We start from the raw sequence: 19,074 nt of genomic DNA, 5'->3' as shown, positions 1-19,074 counted from the left end.
AGAAGTTGGTGGATTTGACAGATCATTTTCCACCCCACAGAAATCTTCCATAGAGTAATTGGTCTGATTGCCTTTTCTGCCTGAAATGAGATAATGAGAGCATTATTCTGGCACTATCTGAAGTATTTTAATTATTCTTTCTTAAAATTAGCTGTCAAATTTGTGTAGTGGTAAGGCACCAGCTAGAAACCAGGAGACTTTGAGTTCTAATTATGCCTTAGCTATTGAAGCCAGCTGGGTAACTTTGGACTAATCACGGTTTCTCAGCCCTAGGAAGCAGGCAATGGCAATTCATTTCTGAAAAACCTTGCCAAAAAAATGCAGGGACTTTTCCAGATAGTCACCAGGAATCGGCTGATTTGAAAATTTGTACACATGCATGTACACACACACACACACACACACACAAAGGGATGGTGTTATTTCATTCTGTGTTTGTTACTTTTTCTGCTGCTGTTTTTTATTTCATACTTAAATTTTATATTTATTTATTTATATATTTATATTTATTTATATATTTCAATATTATATTTTTTAAAAAAAAATTCTTATTGTCTCAGAATGTATTTGACAATCGATATATTAAATAAAGAGCCAGTGCAAGATACTGAACAGTTCTGTTAACACTCCCAACCTTTGACCCTGCAGATTTTTCTATAGATGTCCTTGTGAGCATGTTAATAAAGCAGCAGGGAGAGTGAATCTCCATGAGTATTGGGAAATGCCCCAACTCCCCCCCCCCGAGTCCCTCAGTCCCTCTTCAGACCATTGGTAGGGGAACCTCAAGCATATAAAACTTGGCGTAGAAATGTTTTTGGTAATTGTTTGTCTACGTCGGGCCACAGTTAGGTAAAAATGTTTTTGGTAATTGTTTATGTCGGGTCAACTAACCCAGCTAACAGCTGTTCCAGTGATTCAGACCAAAAATAGCACCCATGCAAACTTGACAGGGAGAGCCCCGCGGGTGGCCCACTACCCTTGCCAGTCCGGGCTCTCCTTTTAGACATACCCATTGCCTACAGTACATCCATCCTGCGGGCAAGTACACTAATGATGACTGATAATCTGTACCTCACTGAATTGTGTCAGGGGTGGGGCTACCTTCACAGAGATGTCATGCTCAATAGAGCTATGGCAATGGTGGCTAATGATGGCTGTGAGAGCGTCATTAGGTGCTTTAAAGAGCTGGGTGCAACTGAGTTTAATTGAACTATGAGATATGGGACTGTGGGCAGTCATGAAGCCTCATCAGGTTGTGTCATGCCTGGGGTGGCATCAACTGGAGTTGGCCAATGAGACATGCAACCCTGGCTGGCCATGAGACATTGTCAAACTATGCCTGGAACAGGGTGCTATCAAGATACCATGGATGATGCAGCTAAAAATGGTCACGAGGCCATTGTGCAACTGTGTCTGGAGCACGGAGTTTGAAGCAAACAATGGGATAAGAATTATTACTTATGGTCTCATGTCACAGAAGTTGATCTAGCCATAAGGCAGCTGAAAACAGTCATGAAACTGTTGCGTGGTTGTGTCATGATCAGGGCTCTACTGAATTCCTCAGAGCTGCGGAATCGGTGGATAAAAATGCTTACGAAAATATCACCAGACTGTGCAGATTGGGAGCAGAAGAGAGTGAGTGCACTTTGCCAAACATGACAAAAAGTGTTACGCATAGTGGTTAACCCCGTCCACATCGTTAACACACAGCTACATGTCACTGTAACAGTTTTTTTTTTATGACGCTGGCTCAGACCTCATCCCTGTCTTTCAGAATGAGTGAATTTTTTGTCTCCTCATTGAGAGTGAAAGCAGCATGTGCTGTCTCTCCAGCACAGATCTCAGCCTTCATCTGGTGGTACTTGTTGGCCTCATTGACAATCAGACGGAACTCCTCTTCAGGCCATCCATGAGAGCTCGAGAGACATGATCTGCAATTGTATTCCGCTTGCTTTCAGTCAATACCCTAATCTGATCGTGGGGTTTTTTGCCTTAACTGCGAGCTGGTGCCCAACGAATTTATCACCTGCTGCTAGGACATCATAGGCCAAGGCCCAAGGCAGATGGGGCTGTGATTATGGTAGAAAGGAGGCCCACACCCCCGAAACCCATTCCCATGTCGGCTAAAAGCAATGCCGGTTCAACACCATAGAGGATATTTACACCTTGGAGGTACTTTTTGTATAGCTGAGTACGCCGGTCTCGTTCATCCTCATCCTTTTTCAGTTGTGAGATTTCCTGAAGATTATGTGTTGTTCAAACTCAGCAGATCTAGTAAAGTGGTGCAGCCATTGCAGGTGGAGCAGCTGCCTGCTTCATTACCTTGTGATGACCTCAAGTGTCATCACAAGATGAGAGATTGGTAAGTCATGGTTATTGATCTTTTTTCCAGTTTTATCTCTAATTGTTACCTTTAACTTTGAAATCGGTCCATCCTGGGGGCATTTTTTGGGGGCTGCTCGATGCGGACTGTGTGGACGTCCCCAAGGGAATAGCTTTCAATGGCTATGGAGGCTAGGAGCATGGGGGGGCTCCATCAACCATGTTGCCAGTGGTATTAATCTGCTCCAAGTGGATCCTGAGCACTTTATTTGTCGCAAAGTCAAAAGGAAGAGCTCCGATATATACCCCAGCGTTGAGCCATTGGCCACCCAAACTACCATCTTGTTCAAAGTGGAGAAGTCCATCAGCATTCAGTACCTGTTGGGTGATTAGCCCAAGTAGGTTGAGAAGCCCATCAGTCAGATGGACTTCCCATTCACTGGCAACAGTTAGGATGATAAACCCATTACTCACCATCAACTCTGCAGAAGAGCTGGCCCCCTGAATGATGTCTTACAACTGTGTAAAGCTGTACAGGCCAAAGGGGATGAGTATGGTGTTTGTTGTACCACCAACACACCTGTACAAGAATGATTCACCAATCTTGATGTTGAACCATCCCATGGTAAATGTTATTGAGTGGAGGCCAACATGCAGACACCCATCACAGTTATAAACATATTGCTGGAGGCCTATATCCTCTCCCCTTTGGACATTTGTCTGGAGCTTCACTATGGATGTCAAAGTGTTTGCCTTCAATACAGACCCAAAGTTTCAGCCTGGAGCACAATAAGCGGCATCATCACTCACCAGTTTCTTTGAAATAATCACATCCAGGTCCAGGCACTTGCCCTGCATGCAGGAGAAGGGTTTGAAGCCAAATTCCCAGATGTGTTTCAGAACTATCATGGACCCAATGTGTCCTCAAACAAGCTTATCCAAGCTGGGAACTCAAACCCCATGCAATTCTGGCAGAACCAGTTCAAATTCGCCATTTGGTGTGCCACCATAGGCTGTGATGTTTTGGCGAAAGATTGACTGCCAAAAATCCCCTGCTGCGGTCTTTGTATTGCTTTGACATATACTACCAGATGAGGCATATCCTGGGGGTGATACAGATGCCACGACTCCAGGACCAGGCCTGGGATGCCATCAACAACCCGTTTGACTACCAGGCATATGAGAAGATCTATGCCGAGTTTGCCATTTCTCTGCGTACTGACTGTCGGCGATGGAGAGTATGATTCAAGAAGTATGTTGTTCATGAAAAAGACTACGAGTGATATCCTCCATATGGACTTCATCAAAAAGGATGTAGACACAGCCTGGACAACATTCATCCTTGACAAATCGGAGGGCTTTACCCACCCCGGGGTTGAGTGACTGAATGACAACATCCGAACATATGTCTGGGCAATCCTCGGAGCCCAGGCAAAGACATGCACAAGTATTCTGGGCTCTAGGACAGCATTTGATGCACATAAGCAGTTCTTGGCAAATGCCGAAATACCATATCATCCCCAGTAGACATCCCCTCAGTGAAAACTCACTACCAGGATGTCCTGTAGTATGCCTGCTCTGAGATTATGTTCATCCCCTATTGTAAACTGGTCATAGGGAATGGTTTGATCTGGAGTGAGATTATAGGTCTTGGAGACCTCATTGTAGAATGAAGCCACCAGATGTTTCTTTTGCGACTCTAGTTCAGAGGTGTGCAGTTCATCTCTGAGATTTTGAATATTGTCTTAAAGAGCTCCAGGCTGTTGCAAGTCAGGAGGGGTGACGACAGCAGGATGTGGAAGAACAGGAGCTTCATCATTGTGTATCTTGTCTGGCTCTAATGTAGGTTCATTAAGATCAAAGCCTGCCATATTGCTACTAAATAACATATTGAAGGCTAGCTGCTCAAAGTTCAATACTTGTTGTTTTGCAATGACAATGTCTTCAAGTGCATACAGATGAAATCTCCACCCCTTCGAAACTCTCTAGGGGTCAACAACCAGCGCCAGACAGTCACTGTGATGAACAATCCATCTACGATTGACCAGAACCAGCAGCTACTTGTCAGGTTCTGAAACCTTGGCACCAATGACATCATTGCCCCAGGGACAGTCAAACTGACTTTCACAATTGCCCTGACCTCAACCGATAACAACCAAACAGTGGTTCAAAATCTCGGCCATGCCATCATAAAAATGATAACAATCAAGACCTCTGGAAATGAAGTCATGAGCCTCAATGACAGTGATGTGTTCTACTGTTGAACATGGTTGTTCCCTTCAGAGACACTCAATTCAAAGTATCGGGGGATAAATTAAACTAGAAACCGTAATGTCACCTGATCTGTGTTGGGGCTGAGAATAAAGATGAGAGCATCACTATAGGCAGTCGCAACTGTCTTCGACAACCGCTTCTACATCCCACTAGACTTCAAACTCCTGGAAAGTCACATGCTATACTACCAGTCTGCACTCTGCAGACTCGAGTACCAGTTGACCTTTAATGAATATAGTCATGTGGTCCAGGTGACAATTGATGCAAACGCTTCATACACCATCAGCCTCAAGTATGATATGGTGACCAATATGCAGGCTGCCTGGTCATCCTACTTGTCATGTGCTCCAGCATTGCAAGATCATGGCCAGCGTTGCAGCAGTACGCATGTGAACTTTGGGCGGCAAAGAAGCATCAATATCCCTGCCGTTTTGGGGGTCCCACTGGGGACCAGAGCTCTCTCATAGGGAGGGTGAGGAATGGGGGCACATGCAGGCATGAACGGAAAAGCCGCAAATCCCCTGGAGCATCAGCAATAGCCTCCAACCCAACAGCAGAGAAGACAGCCATTGCAAGCTGTCAAAGTTGGGGCAGCCACACAAGGAATGAGAAGAAAGCAAGGTGGAGTGTCTGGGTTAGATCATGAGACTATCTTGGGGCATTCTTGGTTTTTTTCCTCTCTGTTTGAAGAGCCTTAGAAAGACTCTTAGAAAGGGAGGGGGGAGAGTGGACTGTTGGCTATCTCTCCACCTTCAAAAGCAGCGGCAAAGAAGCGGATGCCATAAAATAAATAAATGACATACTAAATGAATTTGAGGATTGATTTGACAATGGAAAGCAGATTGGACAGAGTTGGTTTTTACTGAGATTTTTATATTGATAGAATTTACATTTGAAACTCTGACATTTGCTTTTGGAATATCCCCCCCCCTTTTAACTGAGCAGTGGCAATAAACTATAGCGCCATCTAGTGGCACCAGAGGAAATATATCAAACCCAGCCAAAGAACAAAGAGGGAGATTAGAAGGATGATCTTGGACGATGTTTAGAGACTTGGTAAACAGAGTGTTGATAATAATTGTCTCTTTAAAAAGGAAACAATGCCAGTTGTGTACTTATTTTTCTTTTTCTTTCTCTTTTTTTTTAATCTATCACTTTGGAGTTTTGGAAATGTGGGTTTTTTTCTTCACCTGAATTCTACCTAGACTTATTTTTAAGCTAATTTTCTTTTTATTTTCTCCACTCCACTCTTTTTTTTTACTTTTTAAAGAGTAGGAGTTACTAAGGTGGATTATTTTTATTTTTTTCTCTTATTTGCTGCTTATTCTTTTTTGTTCTCTACCTGGTTCTCTTTTTTTTCTTTTTCCTTTTATTTGAAACACTCCTCTGTTTGATGGGGAAAAACTCCTGGTGGAAATAAAATATATTTGGATTAGGGTAACAAAAACCCGAAGTTTGGCTATTTGATTTGGAATTGGTGAAATTTGAGCATCTGGGGTAAAAAGTGGTTGGTTTCGGCAGTCAAATTAGAGGAAGAGGAAGTAAAAGAAACAATGATGGACAAAAAAACTTTGGTTACACGATTGAATTGGAAAAATGGCAGTGACGTGCGGTGAGGTTTATGGCTGGTGAGGCTGGTGATGTCATCAGCGCGAGCCGCAGTCCCCTTCATGTTGACTCAGGAAGGCAGAGAATGGGACCACGTGTGCAGGAGGCCTAAGCTGCCTCAGCCTCCTGCACACGTGGTCCCATTCCCCTCCTTCCTGACTCCTGGGTCAACATGAAGGGGACCACGGAGTGCGCTCCACGGGACCACGGCTCACGCTCCACGGTCCCCTTCATGTTGACTCAGGAAGGTGGGGAATGGGACCACATATGCAGGAGGGAGGCTGAGGCTAGAGGAGCCTCCTGCACACATTCCCGGACCACGTGTGCAGAAGGCTCCTCAGAGCCTTTTCCCTTTCCCCCTTTTTTTTATTTTCATGATTAGAGCGGTGAGGCTCTGCCTCCCCTGCCTCCCCTGACCGCACGTCCCTGAAAAATGGCAACAACTATGGGAAAGGAATTATAAACTAACAATGGCAAGAGCATATAAAGAGAATTGTATAAAAATACAAACATGTTTAGAGAAAATATTACATCGACGTGTAGAGTTGAGACCAGAGGTACTTTTATTGGGTATTTTACCAGAAAAATACAGTAAAGAAGATACATATTTGATTATATACATAATAACAGCAGCTAAAATTGTATTTGCACAGAAGTGGAAAACAGACAGAATCCCGTCAGAAGGAGAGATAATAAAGAAAATATTGGACTGTGCAGAAATGAACAGGCTGACATTGAGAATAAAGGACAAATACTAATCAGTGTACTTCAGGACATGGGGACAATTTTATGATTGGTTAGGATATAAATAAAAAAAGGAAAAGATTTCAGACTAAGCAACCTGGATGACACATTATTAAATTAAGGGGGGGGCAGAAAAGTATTAAGACACAAATATACAGTTTAAAAGATGATACAAGTGGAATTATTATAGGGAAATAAAATGTGGAAGAGGAAATTTATTTTTATGGACATATGAAGCTGGGATCACTGGAATTTCACCCCCAAATCCATCATAATGAAGAAAATAAGCAAGGGCAACAACGGAAGGAAGGAGAAAGAGGAGGAAAAAGAAGAAAGGGTAAAGGAGGCAAAGTAAGGGAGTGATAGTAAGGGTAGGAGAGAGGGCAAGGAGAAGAGGAGGAGGAGTTGGGGAGAGGGAGTTGAAGAAGAAAAGGGGAAAGAGAGAAGGAAAGAAGAAGGCAAGAAGGGAGGTACGTGGTATTGATAATAATAATAATAATAATAATAATAATAATAATAATAATAATAATAATAACAACTTTTATTTCTAGACCGCACCCTTTCCTAGGCAGGACTCGGGGCGGTGTACAGTCATGTTAAAACCATATACAAATACATAGACATGAACATAGACATAGACATAGACATAGACGTGGACGTAGACGGAGGAGGTAAAAAATATACTGTACAATTCTTAGTTAAAATACAAATATTAAAATTCCCTTAAAAATTCAGGGAATTTTTAAAGAGCATTTTAAAATGCTGGAATTAAAGTACCAAATTTCTCCTTACAAACATTGCTCAATTATCAGATTTATAATTTAAACATTATTTGAATAATTAAAAAAATAATTGAAATCGGAACTCTTAACAATATCACAGAGAGGTTGAAGCAGACGGAAGCGAGAGCGCCATCTGCTGATGAAAAAGGGTGTTGGTACTTACCTGATACGCCTAGTCTCATAGTGGGGGAGGAGTATCCAGGATGGGTTAACTTCATTCTCTTGTTGATTGGGCTGAGTCCGATAAGCTCTTTAGGCCACGCCCTAGTCATCAGGTAATCCCCAGTTTTGACAAGGAACTCTATCAGACTCGATGTGTCATCCACTCTAGACCTTGTTGTAGTTCCAAAAACTTTTATGTATTTCTTTAACAGAACACGTTTATACCAAACAGAATGGTCCCAATAACAATACAAAACTCAGGGAGGGGCTGGATCCTCCTCCCCCACTATGAGAATAGGCGTATCAGGTAAGTACCAATACCCTTTCTCCATAGTGACAGGAGGAGTATCCAGGATAGGACATACCAAAACTCACATGTTCCTAGGGAGGGTCCACACATGCTCTATATATATGTGCACAACCTTATGCCTGGTGAGATGTTTCCCCCATCCTGTGAACAGCCTGCAACACCCTACGTCCGAATGATGCTTCTGCAGATGCAAAGATGCCCAATTTGTAATTCCTCATGAATGGTGAGGGGGAAGAGCATGTAGCTGCCCCACAGATCTCAGTCAAGAAGGCCTGCATGGCCCAGGCTGCTGAAGTGGCCACGCTTCGTGTAGAATGTGCTGTAACAGATCTCAGTGCTTGCAGACCACGTGCTTGGTAAGCAGTAGCAATACGGGTTCGTAACCACCTGCCTATAGTGGTAGATGTCACCTTGTTTCCCAGGGACCCTGGCTGGAAAGAGACGAACAGGGCTTCTGATTTTCTGGTTGGCAGAGTTCTTTTGAGGTAGATCCTCAGAGCCCTCCTCACATCCAAAGTGTGCCACTTTTTCTCCAAAGGATGAGCAGCATCCAGACAGAAATTGGGCAATATCAGTTCTTGCGAACGATGGAAACAAGAGCACACCTTGGGTATGAAGGAGGGGTCCAGCCGTAGAACCACTCTGTCTTGGTGGAACACACATAGGTCTTCCCTGGTAGATAGTGCCTGTAGCTCAGATATCCGCCTAGCGGAGGTAATGGCCACCAAAAAGGCCATCTTGAGTGTCAAGAACTTGAGAGAAACTGTTCGTAATGGTTCAAAGGGGGCGCCTGTCAGAGCGTCCAACACCCTATGTAAGTTCCAGGAAGGGTACCTGCGTACCATGGGCAGTTTAAGATTAGAGGCCCTCTTGAGAAACCGCCTGACCATGGGGTGGTGAGTCAGAGTCTGAGACCTACCGCACAGGAGTACCAAGGAAATTGCAGAGACCTGTTTTCTAATAGTATTCGGAGCCAACCCTCTGTCCAGGCCCGCCTGGAGGAAGTCAAGAACATGTGAAACTGTGGCTCAAACTAGGTCATGGCTCCTGGTGGTGCACCATGTGCAAAAGGTATACCACGTAGCGCTGTAGATGCACTCCATGGAAGGCCTGCAATCCACCTGTATAGTCTGTATGACTCTGGAGGAGAAATTGTCCTTCCTCAGGATGCTCTGCTCAAGCGCCAAGCGGTCAACTGGAGCCACTGAGGATCCGGGTGCTCCAGCAACCCCTGCCTGAGGAAGATCCTTTCCTGGGGGATCCTCCAGGGCCTGTCCACCGAGAGGGATCTGAGGTCGGCAAACCAAGGCCGCCGGGGCCAATGTAGGGCAATCAACACCACCTCCGCCCTTCCTGTAAGATCTTTTGGATAACCCTGGGAATCAATGGCAAGGGTGGAAAGGCATAAAGGAGCCCACAAGGCCATGAGCAGTCCACCCTCTCTGCTTTCTGAGTTGGGTACAAGGAGTAAAACCTCAGGAGCTGAGCGTTGAGATGGGTAGCAAATAGGTTGACCTCCAGGCGGCTGAAATGGTCCACAATTGCCTCGAAGATTGCTGTTTGCAGTTTCCACTCCAGCTCGGCCCTGATGTTGTCCACCCCTACTATATGCTCTGCGGTTATCGAAAGTAGATTCCTTTCGGCCCAAAGTCCCAGTCTTTTGGCCTCCAGCATGAGGGACTTTGATCTGGTCCCCCCTGTCTGTTTATATGTGCTTTGGTGGTTATGTTGTCTGTGAGGACTAGAATATGGATGCCCTTGACTGAATGGCGAAAATGTCTGAGGGCCAGGCGGACCACCCTGAGCTCCAACCAGTTTATGTTGTGAGTCAATTCTGCCTGGCGCCATCTGAGTCCGCAGATGCCCCCCCCCCATCCAAATAGACTGGCATCCATTATAACCGTCACCTGGTCTGGAGTTCTGAAGAATTCCTGCTTGGTTATCACTGGGGATGTCCACCATATCAGGGAGCGGGATACTTCTGCTGCTAGTAGGACCTTGATCTGGGAGCAGCTCATGTGCTTCGCTGGAATGGTAAAAGGAACCATTGAAGGTCTCTGGTGTGGAAGCGCATCCAAGGGACAATGCCAATGGCGGACACCATCGTGCCTAGCAACTTAGCAAGGGCCACCCTACGCTTCCTGGATACCTGGGAGGCCAGCTCCCTAAGATTGTGCTGCCTTTCAGATGACAGGAAAACTGAGCCTGACACTGTGTCTATCAAGGCTCCTAAATGAATCAGCCTAGTGGAGATGGCTTTTGGCCATATTAACCGAGAATCCGTGATCTCTCAAGGTTGACATGGTAATGTCTAAGTCCCGTAGGGGACCCTTAAGGGAGGATGACTGCAAAAGCAGGTCATCTAAATAGCATTGGATTCGTATAGGTACTAGCCTCAGGTACGCTACCTTCGTGAAAACTTGGAACACAGAAGACAGCCCGAAGGGTAGGCCCGGTACTGGAAATGGTGCCCTAGATAACAGGACCTGAGATACTGACAGTGTTCAGGGGCTATGGGTATATGTAGGTGTGCCTCCGTGAGGTCTATGGAGGTGAGAAAATCTCCCTGCCTAATCCCTCCCAAAAAAGAATGCAGCGAATGCATCTTAAACCTCCAATAGCGAATGAACCGGTTTAACCGTTTCAGGTCAAGAATCGCTCTCCAACCGCCCGAGGCCTTGGGGATCACAGAGAATGGAATAATAACCCTGACCCTGTTGCTCTAGAGGCACCAGTTGGATAGCCCTGATGTCCAATAGATGTTGAATGGCTTCCTGCATAAGCTGCCTCCGGGTCAGGTAATTTAAAACAGGGCAGATCCGGAAGAAGCTAGGAGGGCTGGATTGAAAGGCCATATTGAAAGGCCATATTGGATAGTGGTCTGAACCCACGCATCGGAAAAGATAGCTCCCAACGGTTGACGAAATACACCAAGCATCCCCCAATGGGAGGTGAGCTAGGCCTAGGGTTAGTTCTTGCGGAAGGAGTGCCCGCAACCGCCTCCTCTGCCCCCTCAAAAGGGCCGCTTCTGCTGCCTGCCCCTTTGCTGTCTATCTGGTTGCTATCTTTGCCTGCAGGGGTATCCTCCTGGTACTGCCTGAATCCTGAATTCCTGAAATCAGACCCTCTGAAAGAATCCTGACCCCAGAAGGAGGACCCGTACTCTTGACCATGGAAGGTGGAGCATCTGGGGTATGGTGCCGCCCTGAAGCTGGTCTTTCTTGTCACTGCGTTTATTTGGTTTGCCAGCTGTGCCTACATTCTGAGTTATACAGCAGAATGAACTGCTTCTTATCAGCAATGATTTACTGCGCATGTCATACATTCCACATACCTTCACTTTACTTTTTTCTTTTGTCCATCTGCCAAGGCAGACAGGAACTCTGCCAAGATATGATTATTAGCTTAGTAAGTTTGTATTTTTACTTTCTTTACAATAAAATGTTATTCTTAGAATATGCCTCAGGGTTTATTTTGCTTATTTCAAAAGTATGCTTCAAGGATTTGCCAAGGTCCAGACCTCATTAATTCCAGGGCGGAATTCACACCCTGACAAATGGTAGCAGAGGATGTTTGATTTATGGCTTTTCCTTGCTTGTTATTTTTGAAGATAAATGCCTAGGCTAATTAAGACAGAATGATTTATCTCACGACCAAGGAACACTGATTTAAATCGCTTCTAAGATGCCTAAGAAGAAAAAGAAATTAAAAGAATTTTCTGCAAGACATTCCGATGGCTCCAGCCTCTTGGATGAAGAAAAGAAAAGCATTTTACAAATTTTTACAACCCTTGAAGTCCCGTTTGCTCCAGCAACCTGACCAGGTGAAGAATCTGCTGTGGGAGAAATGTTCTCACACAGATCTCAAGAAAATAAAGCTGCTTCTGAAGGTGACGTGTTCCGACTGAGGTCAGTAACACATCCTTCTAATTATGCATGCTCCCAAACACTTCTTAGAGATTTTGAAATGCTCGGTGCCAGGCCAAAGCTTTCACAGCAGGAGCAATTTCACTCCCACACAGAAAGAGAAATGTATGATTCTCCCCAAACCTCTAAGCAAGCTATGAATTGCTATCGTGATTACATAGAATTCTTTGAACATGAGCTATTCCAGGCCAAAAAGGTTTATTCTATGCTCAAGTCAGAGAAGAGGGATTCTACCGCTTTTCAAATTTCTGAAAATGCCATCTTGCCTTCTTCTCCAAAGCCTAAGACACAGCCCCTGGAGGATATTGTGTCAGGCAAATCAGAACAGAGAGCTGTGAACACGTCACAATTGTCACGTGATCTCCTTTGTTCTCCAATTGCACATGTCACGCAGGCAGAAATATTACAGCCAAAAGCTGAAACCACAGCACCATCTACTGGCAGAAATAATTTACTACAGAGAGCTGACATGGATGTTAAAATTCAGGAACAATTTCAGACATTGCAACAGACTCTTTCACACATGTCATTAGATTACTCAGATATTCAGGCTGCAATGCAACAAGTACCCCCACAGGCCCAATTTTCAGCACCCCCTGGAGGTGCCGGAGCCTTCTCAGATGGAGCACAACAGTACTTAATGCAGCCTCCAGCAAGCCATGCTTTTATTGCTGTTCAAGCACCGGCCCCAGCTGTAGTACAACAACCACAGGTTAGATTACAGTGACCACAGGTGCAACAACAAGCATTTTTATCTGCACAGCAAGCTTTTCAAATGCACATACCTCAACAGGCATTTTCTGTCACTCCATTGACTGGTGAGTCAAAATTAAAAATGTCAGGACAGAATTATAAGGCCTGGGTTAGTGAGGTTTCACTTTTGCTTCACAGAGAAGGTACCCATTGTATGGTGTTTAATCTTCCTGCCCAACCATGGACTCCTGCAATAAGAGACTAAGGCTTGCACAACATTATTGATGTCCATGGATACTGAACTGCAGGTTATTTTTCCGCCTGATGCAACAGCCCAACAAATTTGGGCCCAATTGGAAAATTGCTACAGGCCTGTTTCAATCAAATCTTCATGTTTGCTCATGTCTGAGTTCCATGGTTCAAGATTGAAACCTGGCGAACAAATTGGTGGACATTTGACCAAACTGAAAGGAATGAGAAAAGAATTGGGATAAAGAGGCCATTTTATTGATGATGTTCAAATGATCAGCATTGTCATTAACTCATTGAATTATGAATGGAAAGATGCCATTGCAAAGATTAACCATGTGCTATTGCTCAACGCACAGTCAACAATATTTGTAGGCTCTCAATATTTGAGGGTTAGGGTTACTCTTGAACAGTTGTCTCCTCCAATTTATGGAGGGGTTCCACTTCAGCAGCCATGCCAAGCTCAGTAATATGCTCAGTATCCATGCTCGGTGCCATGATGAAGCTTCTGGTTTCTTTTGGGGGAGGCTCATTTTCATTTCTACTGACTCAGTGACCAACTGCTATTGAGCCATCCAGTTGCCAGAAAGCCATGAGCACTTTGAGTTTCCTAAGCATCACCCCTAGTTTCTCCACTACACTCAGGCTGACCAGACACCAGGTGCAACGTAAGTCTATTAATGCAATCTGATTCTTATTATGCTCCAAGAAAGGCATGACTAGCTCTATTGGGATTGTTACAGAGATCACAGGGTAACTAACCAAGGGATCGTCGTCCATTCTACTGTTGTTCTCCATCAGGAGCCAGGACAGCTTGGTCAGAGTTCCCTTGCCATATCCGGGCAATGGGATGAACTCAATGACCTCTATCCCTTTTAAAGCCCTCTCTCAAGATTTTGCAAATCTCTTGCCTCCTTTTTGTGCGGGGCCAGGTGTTGTTTGGCGTATCAGACTGGGTGCTTGGCAATCGGCTGCTCTGTGACTTTCTTTGCCACCTCGAAAACAACTGAAGGGGTTAGAATTCTATGACAACTACTTCAGTACAAATGAGGAACAGGAAATGAGAGGAGAAATAGAATACAAGAGGCAGGAGGAACAAATAAGAGAAGAAGTACTCAATAAGAAGAAACTGAGAAAATAGAACAAGCAGAACCAGAAGGAGCAAGAGCAAAAGACCAGAGAAAAATAAGAACAACTAGGAGAATAAGACCTATATATAAGTGAAAGTGATGGAAGAAGAAAGTAAGATGATGTCAATCAATATAAATGGGTTGAACTCCATGAAAAAGCATTTTTTACATGACTACAAAAACTAAATTAGATATAATTTGTCTTCAAGAAGTCCACATCAAAAAACAATATAGTAAATTATCGGAGTACCCCAAAATTGGGAAATAATATTCCTCATTAGCACAACAAAAGAAAAGAGGGGTGGCTCTATACATTAAGGAAACAATAAATGCTAAACCAATCTATCTAGATGAAGAAGGGAGGACATTGATGGTGGAGGTAGTAATAAACCAAAAACAGATACTCCTGATAGCAATATATGAGCCAAACAATAAACAAGAAGACTTTTATAAAAATTACATAAGAAGATAACTGAAATGGATTATGAGAATATCTGCATGCTAGGAGACATTAATGCAATTGTAGACACAAAACATGACTACAAAAGCAGTAAAATAGCTAAAAATGTAAGGAAAACTCTGTCAAGCCAGCCTCCCTCAGTAACCAAGAAAGAAACCACTTAACTCCATTTTGCAGAATTAAGGGTACTTTTACTGGTTATGAAAAGTTAGTAGCTAAGCAAAACAAGAACTGAGGCAAAAGCGCGCGAAATCATACCTATCAATATGTGACCAACCCTCTCCCCCTGATAACCCTCGTTCCACTGTCCAATCTGTAAATCCCTTAGGTGTCATGTGAGTTCCATCTTCAAGGAGCATCATCAGGTAGGTATGCGGATGGTTGGCCTTGACCGACACCAAGTGCTAATCTCCAGCATGTGCAGTAGATGGTGAGACCAAAATTCCTACTCTACAATCTCTCCTGTACAAAAGCTTCCCCTCCCAGATACCAGGGCCCTCCCTCCCCGTTTCAATGGCAGCCAAAAGCAAATAGCGAAACAGAGGCTGACATCCGGCCCTCCTTCAGGAAAAGAAGTCATCCCTGTAAGAAAATAAAACAATAGAAAAGACAACATAAGACATGTATGATGCAAATATGATCAAGGCTTATCAGGGTACTTAACGTAAAACTTCTGTAAGAGTCTAGGAGCTCTAACATGAGATTTATCCACCCACTCAGCCTGGGAGGGGGGGGGGAAATGTTTCCAGGATATCAGATATTGAATTCGATTCCTATCTTTCCTGGAATCCAAGATTTCCTTAACCTCAAAGTGTTGCTCTCCCTCAATAAGAAGAGGGGCAGGGGGTGGAGGTACGGGCGCACGAAAAGAAGAAGTATGCTCTGGTTTCAACAGGTTGACATGAAACACAGGATAAATCCGCTTAAGATGCTTTGGTAACTCCAATTGTACAGAAACAGGATTAATGATTTTTACAATAGGAAAAGGACTGACATACTTCGACCCCAGTTTCTTTGATTGTTGGGTGGTTTGTAGAAACTTGGTAGACAAAAACACTCAATCTCCTACTTTGTATTCCCTGTGCTTCACCCTCTTTTTGTCATCCTGTTTCTTGTGTGCCCGGTGAGCAGCCTCCAAGCCTTGAGGGTCATGGACCAAATTTGGCAAAGCTGGTCACTCCACTCGGAGAGGGACAAAATTTGTGGTTTTTCTCGAGGCAACTCAGGAATTGGTACAAAGTCCTGTCCAAACACAACTCTAAAAGGAGTCAAGCCGGTACTGCTGTGCACCGAGTTGTTGTATGCCACCTCAGCATGTGGTAACAGTTCAGCTCAGTTATCTTGTTGATAATTGATGAAACACCGGAGGTACTGTTCCAAAACAGAATTAGTCCATTCACAAGCCCTGTTAGTCTGAGGATGGAGGGTGGAGCTTAGGCCCTGGGTGGAGCCAATTAGCTTAAGAAACTCCTTCCAGAAGAGGGAGGTGAACTGGACCCTCCTATTCAGGTACTCCATGTAATCAGTATACATGTGAAATAAACAACTTAGCTAATGATTTAGCTGATGGGATTTTGGAACAGGGTACAAAATGAACTTGTTTGGAAAACAGGTCAGTAATTACCCAAATCACAGTGTTGCCTAAACTCTCTGGCAATTTGACAATGAAGTCCATCGATATCTCCTTCCATGGGGCCTCAGGGTGGGCCACACCTTGGAGAAGGCCCTGGGGTTTTCCCGGTGAGCACTTTGCGGCAGCACAAATGGGACAACTAGCTATGTAGGACTCAATGTCTTTTTTCAATGAAGGCCACCAAAATTGCCTCTTAATCAGATGTAAAGTCTTTAGAAATCCAAAATGGCCTGCCATTCTTGAATCATGGGCCCTTTGAAGAACAATAGTTTTCAGGGCAGCAGGGACATATAATTTAGCTCCTAACCAAGCCAGTCCATCCTTCATAGTGCATTCGTTTGAATGTTCCCTGAACCAGTCATCGGACTCAATGCCCTCCTTGAGTTTGGACATGAGGTCCATCGTGACCTCTAAATTCGAAATGCCTTGGCTTGTAGTAATCACTGGGGCAGCTAGACTTTTGGCTGGGATGACTGGGTGAACTACGCTCATCTTAGAGCTGTTGTATTGGGCAAGCCTAGACAAAGCATCACCAAGGAAATTCTCCCCCCCCCCCCCGGAATATACTTGAGGGTAAAGTTGAAACGGTTGAAATGTTGCACCCAACGCACCTGTTTAAGAGATAGCTTAATAGTCTTCAAAGCTTCAAAATTTTTATGAACAGTCCATACTTCAAAAGGGTGTTTCACCCCTTCTAGGAAATGTCACCAGGTCATCAAAGCCCATATGACCGCAAAAGCTTCCTTTTCCCATGTAGCCCATCATCTCTCTGTCTGTCAGTTTGCGAGAGGTCTAAGCGCATGGTTGCAATTTTCCATCAGCATCCGTTTGAAGTAATACTGCCACCACCACATCACTGGCATCAGCTTGAACAATAAATGGTGCCTCCATATCTGGGTGTTTTAAAATGGGTTCAGCTGCAAAGAGTTGCTTTAATTTCTCGAAAGTGGCTTGACACTCCATAGTCCAATTCAAAGGCTGAGCTTGGCCTCCCCTTTTGACTTTAGAAGATTTGAAATGGGCACAGCAATGCTGGTGAACGAGGGGATAAATTGACGATAAAAATTTGCAAATCCCAAAAAACTTTGTAATTGTTTGCGGGTGCAAGGAGGTGCCCATTCATTTACAGCCTGCACTTTCGCTGGGTCCATTTTGATGCCATTGTGAGAGATGCGGTAGCCCAAGTTATTAATTTTCTCTTGATGAAATTCACATTTAGACAATTTGGCATAAAGTTCTGTGGCCCGGAGTTTCTTGAGTACTGATCGTACTAAAGTCACATGTTCATCACATGTTTCCGTGTAGATAAGGATGTCGTCAAGGTAAACCATCATGCCCTTGTACAGGTGTTCATGTAAAACTTCATTTATTAATTGCATGAAGACAGCTGGCGCCCCCTGTAGGCCAAACGGGAGGACTCTGAATTGAAAACACCCGAATGGGCAGTTAAAAGCAGTTTTCCATTTCATCTCCCTCTTTGATTCTGACTCTCTAGTAAGCCTCTCTTAGGTCCAATTTCATGAATATCTTGCCTTTACCCAATTGGGCAACATATCCTTCATCAGAGGAAGGGGGTATACATTTTCCACGCATACACTATTAAGATTTTTGTAATTGAACTTCCGGTTGTTCCTGGTGCCGATGGCAGGCTTTTTTTTGAGCCTGTCAGATCAAGAGACAGTTAGAGGTGTTTTTTTACGATCTTTAACACCTCGGACACTCGTAAATTCTTGGAATTTATGAGGGAGAGATTCAGCTGCTGGGTTGAGTCCTCGTGTACCCTCCGGAGTCCGGAGTCTGACGAGGTTTGCCCCCCTTCGCAGTTGTTGTATTCTCCTGCCTTTTTGATAACCTCGGCTAATTAGCAGAACCAGTCGCCGGGAACAGCCTTAACATCTTAACATCTTAACATCCCAAGAAGGAAGCAAGACTTTTGCAAGTATTTTAAGTTTTAATTGGGGGAAGAAAAAAAAAATCTCTTTAAAAAGAACGCTACTGCTGAGTTCGAGAGGCGTGGGCTTAGAACAAAGGATTCAAAATGGCGTTGATTTATAGCTGAAAACCTACAGAAAACGAAAGCTAATTACCTGCTGATAGCCGGGGCAGTAAAGGCGGAACGGCTGAAACAACCCTAACTATTAACAATCTTTAAGCCAGTTTACATAACCTGAACTACTTAAATGTCAAAGTTTTAATTTCGAGCAACTTAGAAAGAAACATTTGCAAGTATTAATTTACAGCTGAATACCTAAGGAAAACGAAAGTTAATTGAATGGTGACAGCTAGAGGCGGCTGTAAGAATTATTAATTATGGCAACGGAACAAAAAGCCTCACCGGGTGCTACAATAAATTATCAGGATTTCAAGGACTTTATAAGGGAAGAAAATGCTTTTTTACGCAAAGAAATTAAGGAGGTTAAAGAAATGGTTCAGGATACCATTAAAAAACATGATCAACTTGATAAAAAATTACACACTTTAGCCACAGGTCTGTCAGAAGTTGTTCTTAAGGTGGACAGCAAAGTTGATCATCTGGCTTTGGATTTGGAAACTAAAACGAAGGAAACAGATTTGAAATTTGTTGAAATGGAGGGGAATATGCAGAGGATGGATAAGGAGATTATCATGATGCAATTCAGATCTATGGAGTACGCTGTTAGACTGAGGGGTATCAGAGAAAACCCTAGAGAGGACTTAAGAAAAGTTTGTGCTGATGCTCTGGCCACGTTATTGAAGATCCAGGATTCTTCTGAGATTTTTGCAAGGATTGACAAAATTTAC

The 19,074-nt window shown here is 43.9% G+C and overlaps 1 protein-coding gene across 1 annotated transcript in view; it reads right to left on the bottom strand.

Annotated features, from left to right (window-relative positions):
• The window catches only part of GABARAPL1 (GABA type A receptor associated protein like 1), a 102,591-nt gene that overhangs the window by 42,875 nt on the left and 40,642 nt on the right, over positions 1–19,074 (bottom strand). The window lies entirely within an intron of this gene.

The sequence above is a fragment of the Natrix helvetica genome (genome assembly GCF_964273705.1).
Source record: "Natrix helvetica genome assembly, chromosome: 1".
Classification (NCBI taxonomy): domain Eukaryota; kingdom Metazoa; phylum Chordata; class Lepidosauria; order Squamata; family Natricidae; genus Natrix; species Natrix helvetica.
The sequence above is the reverse complement of the archived record's forward strand: the minus strand, read 5'-3'. Positions and strand labels throughout refer to the sequence as shown.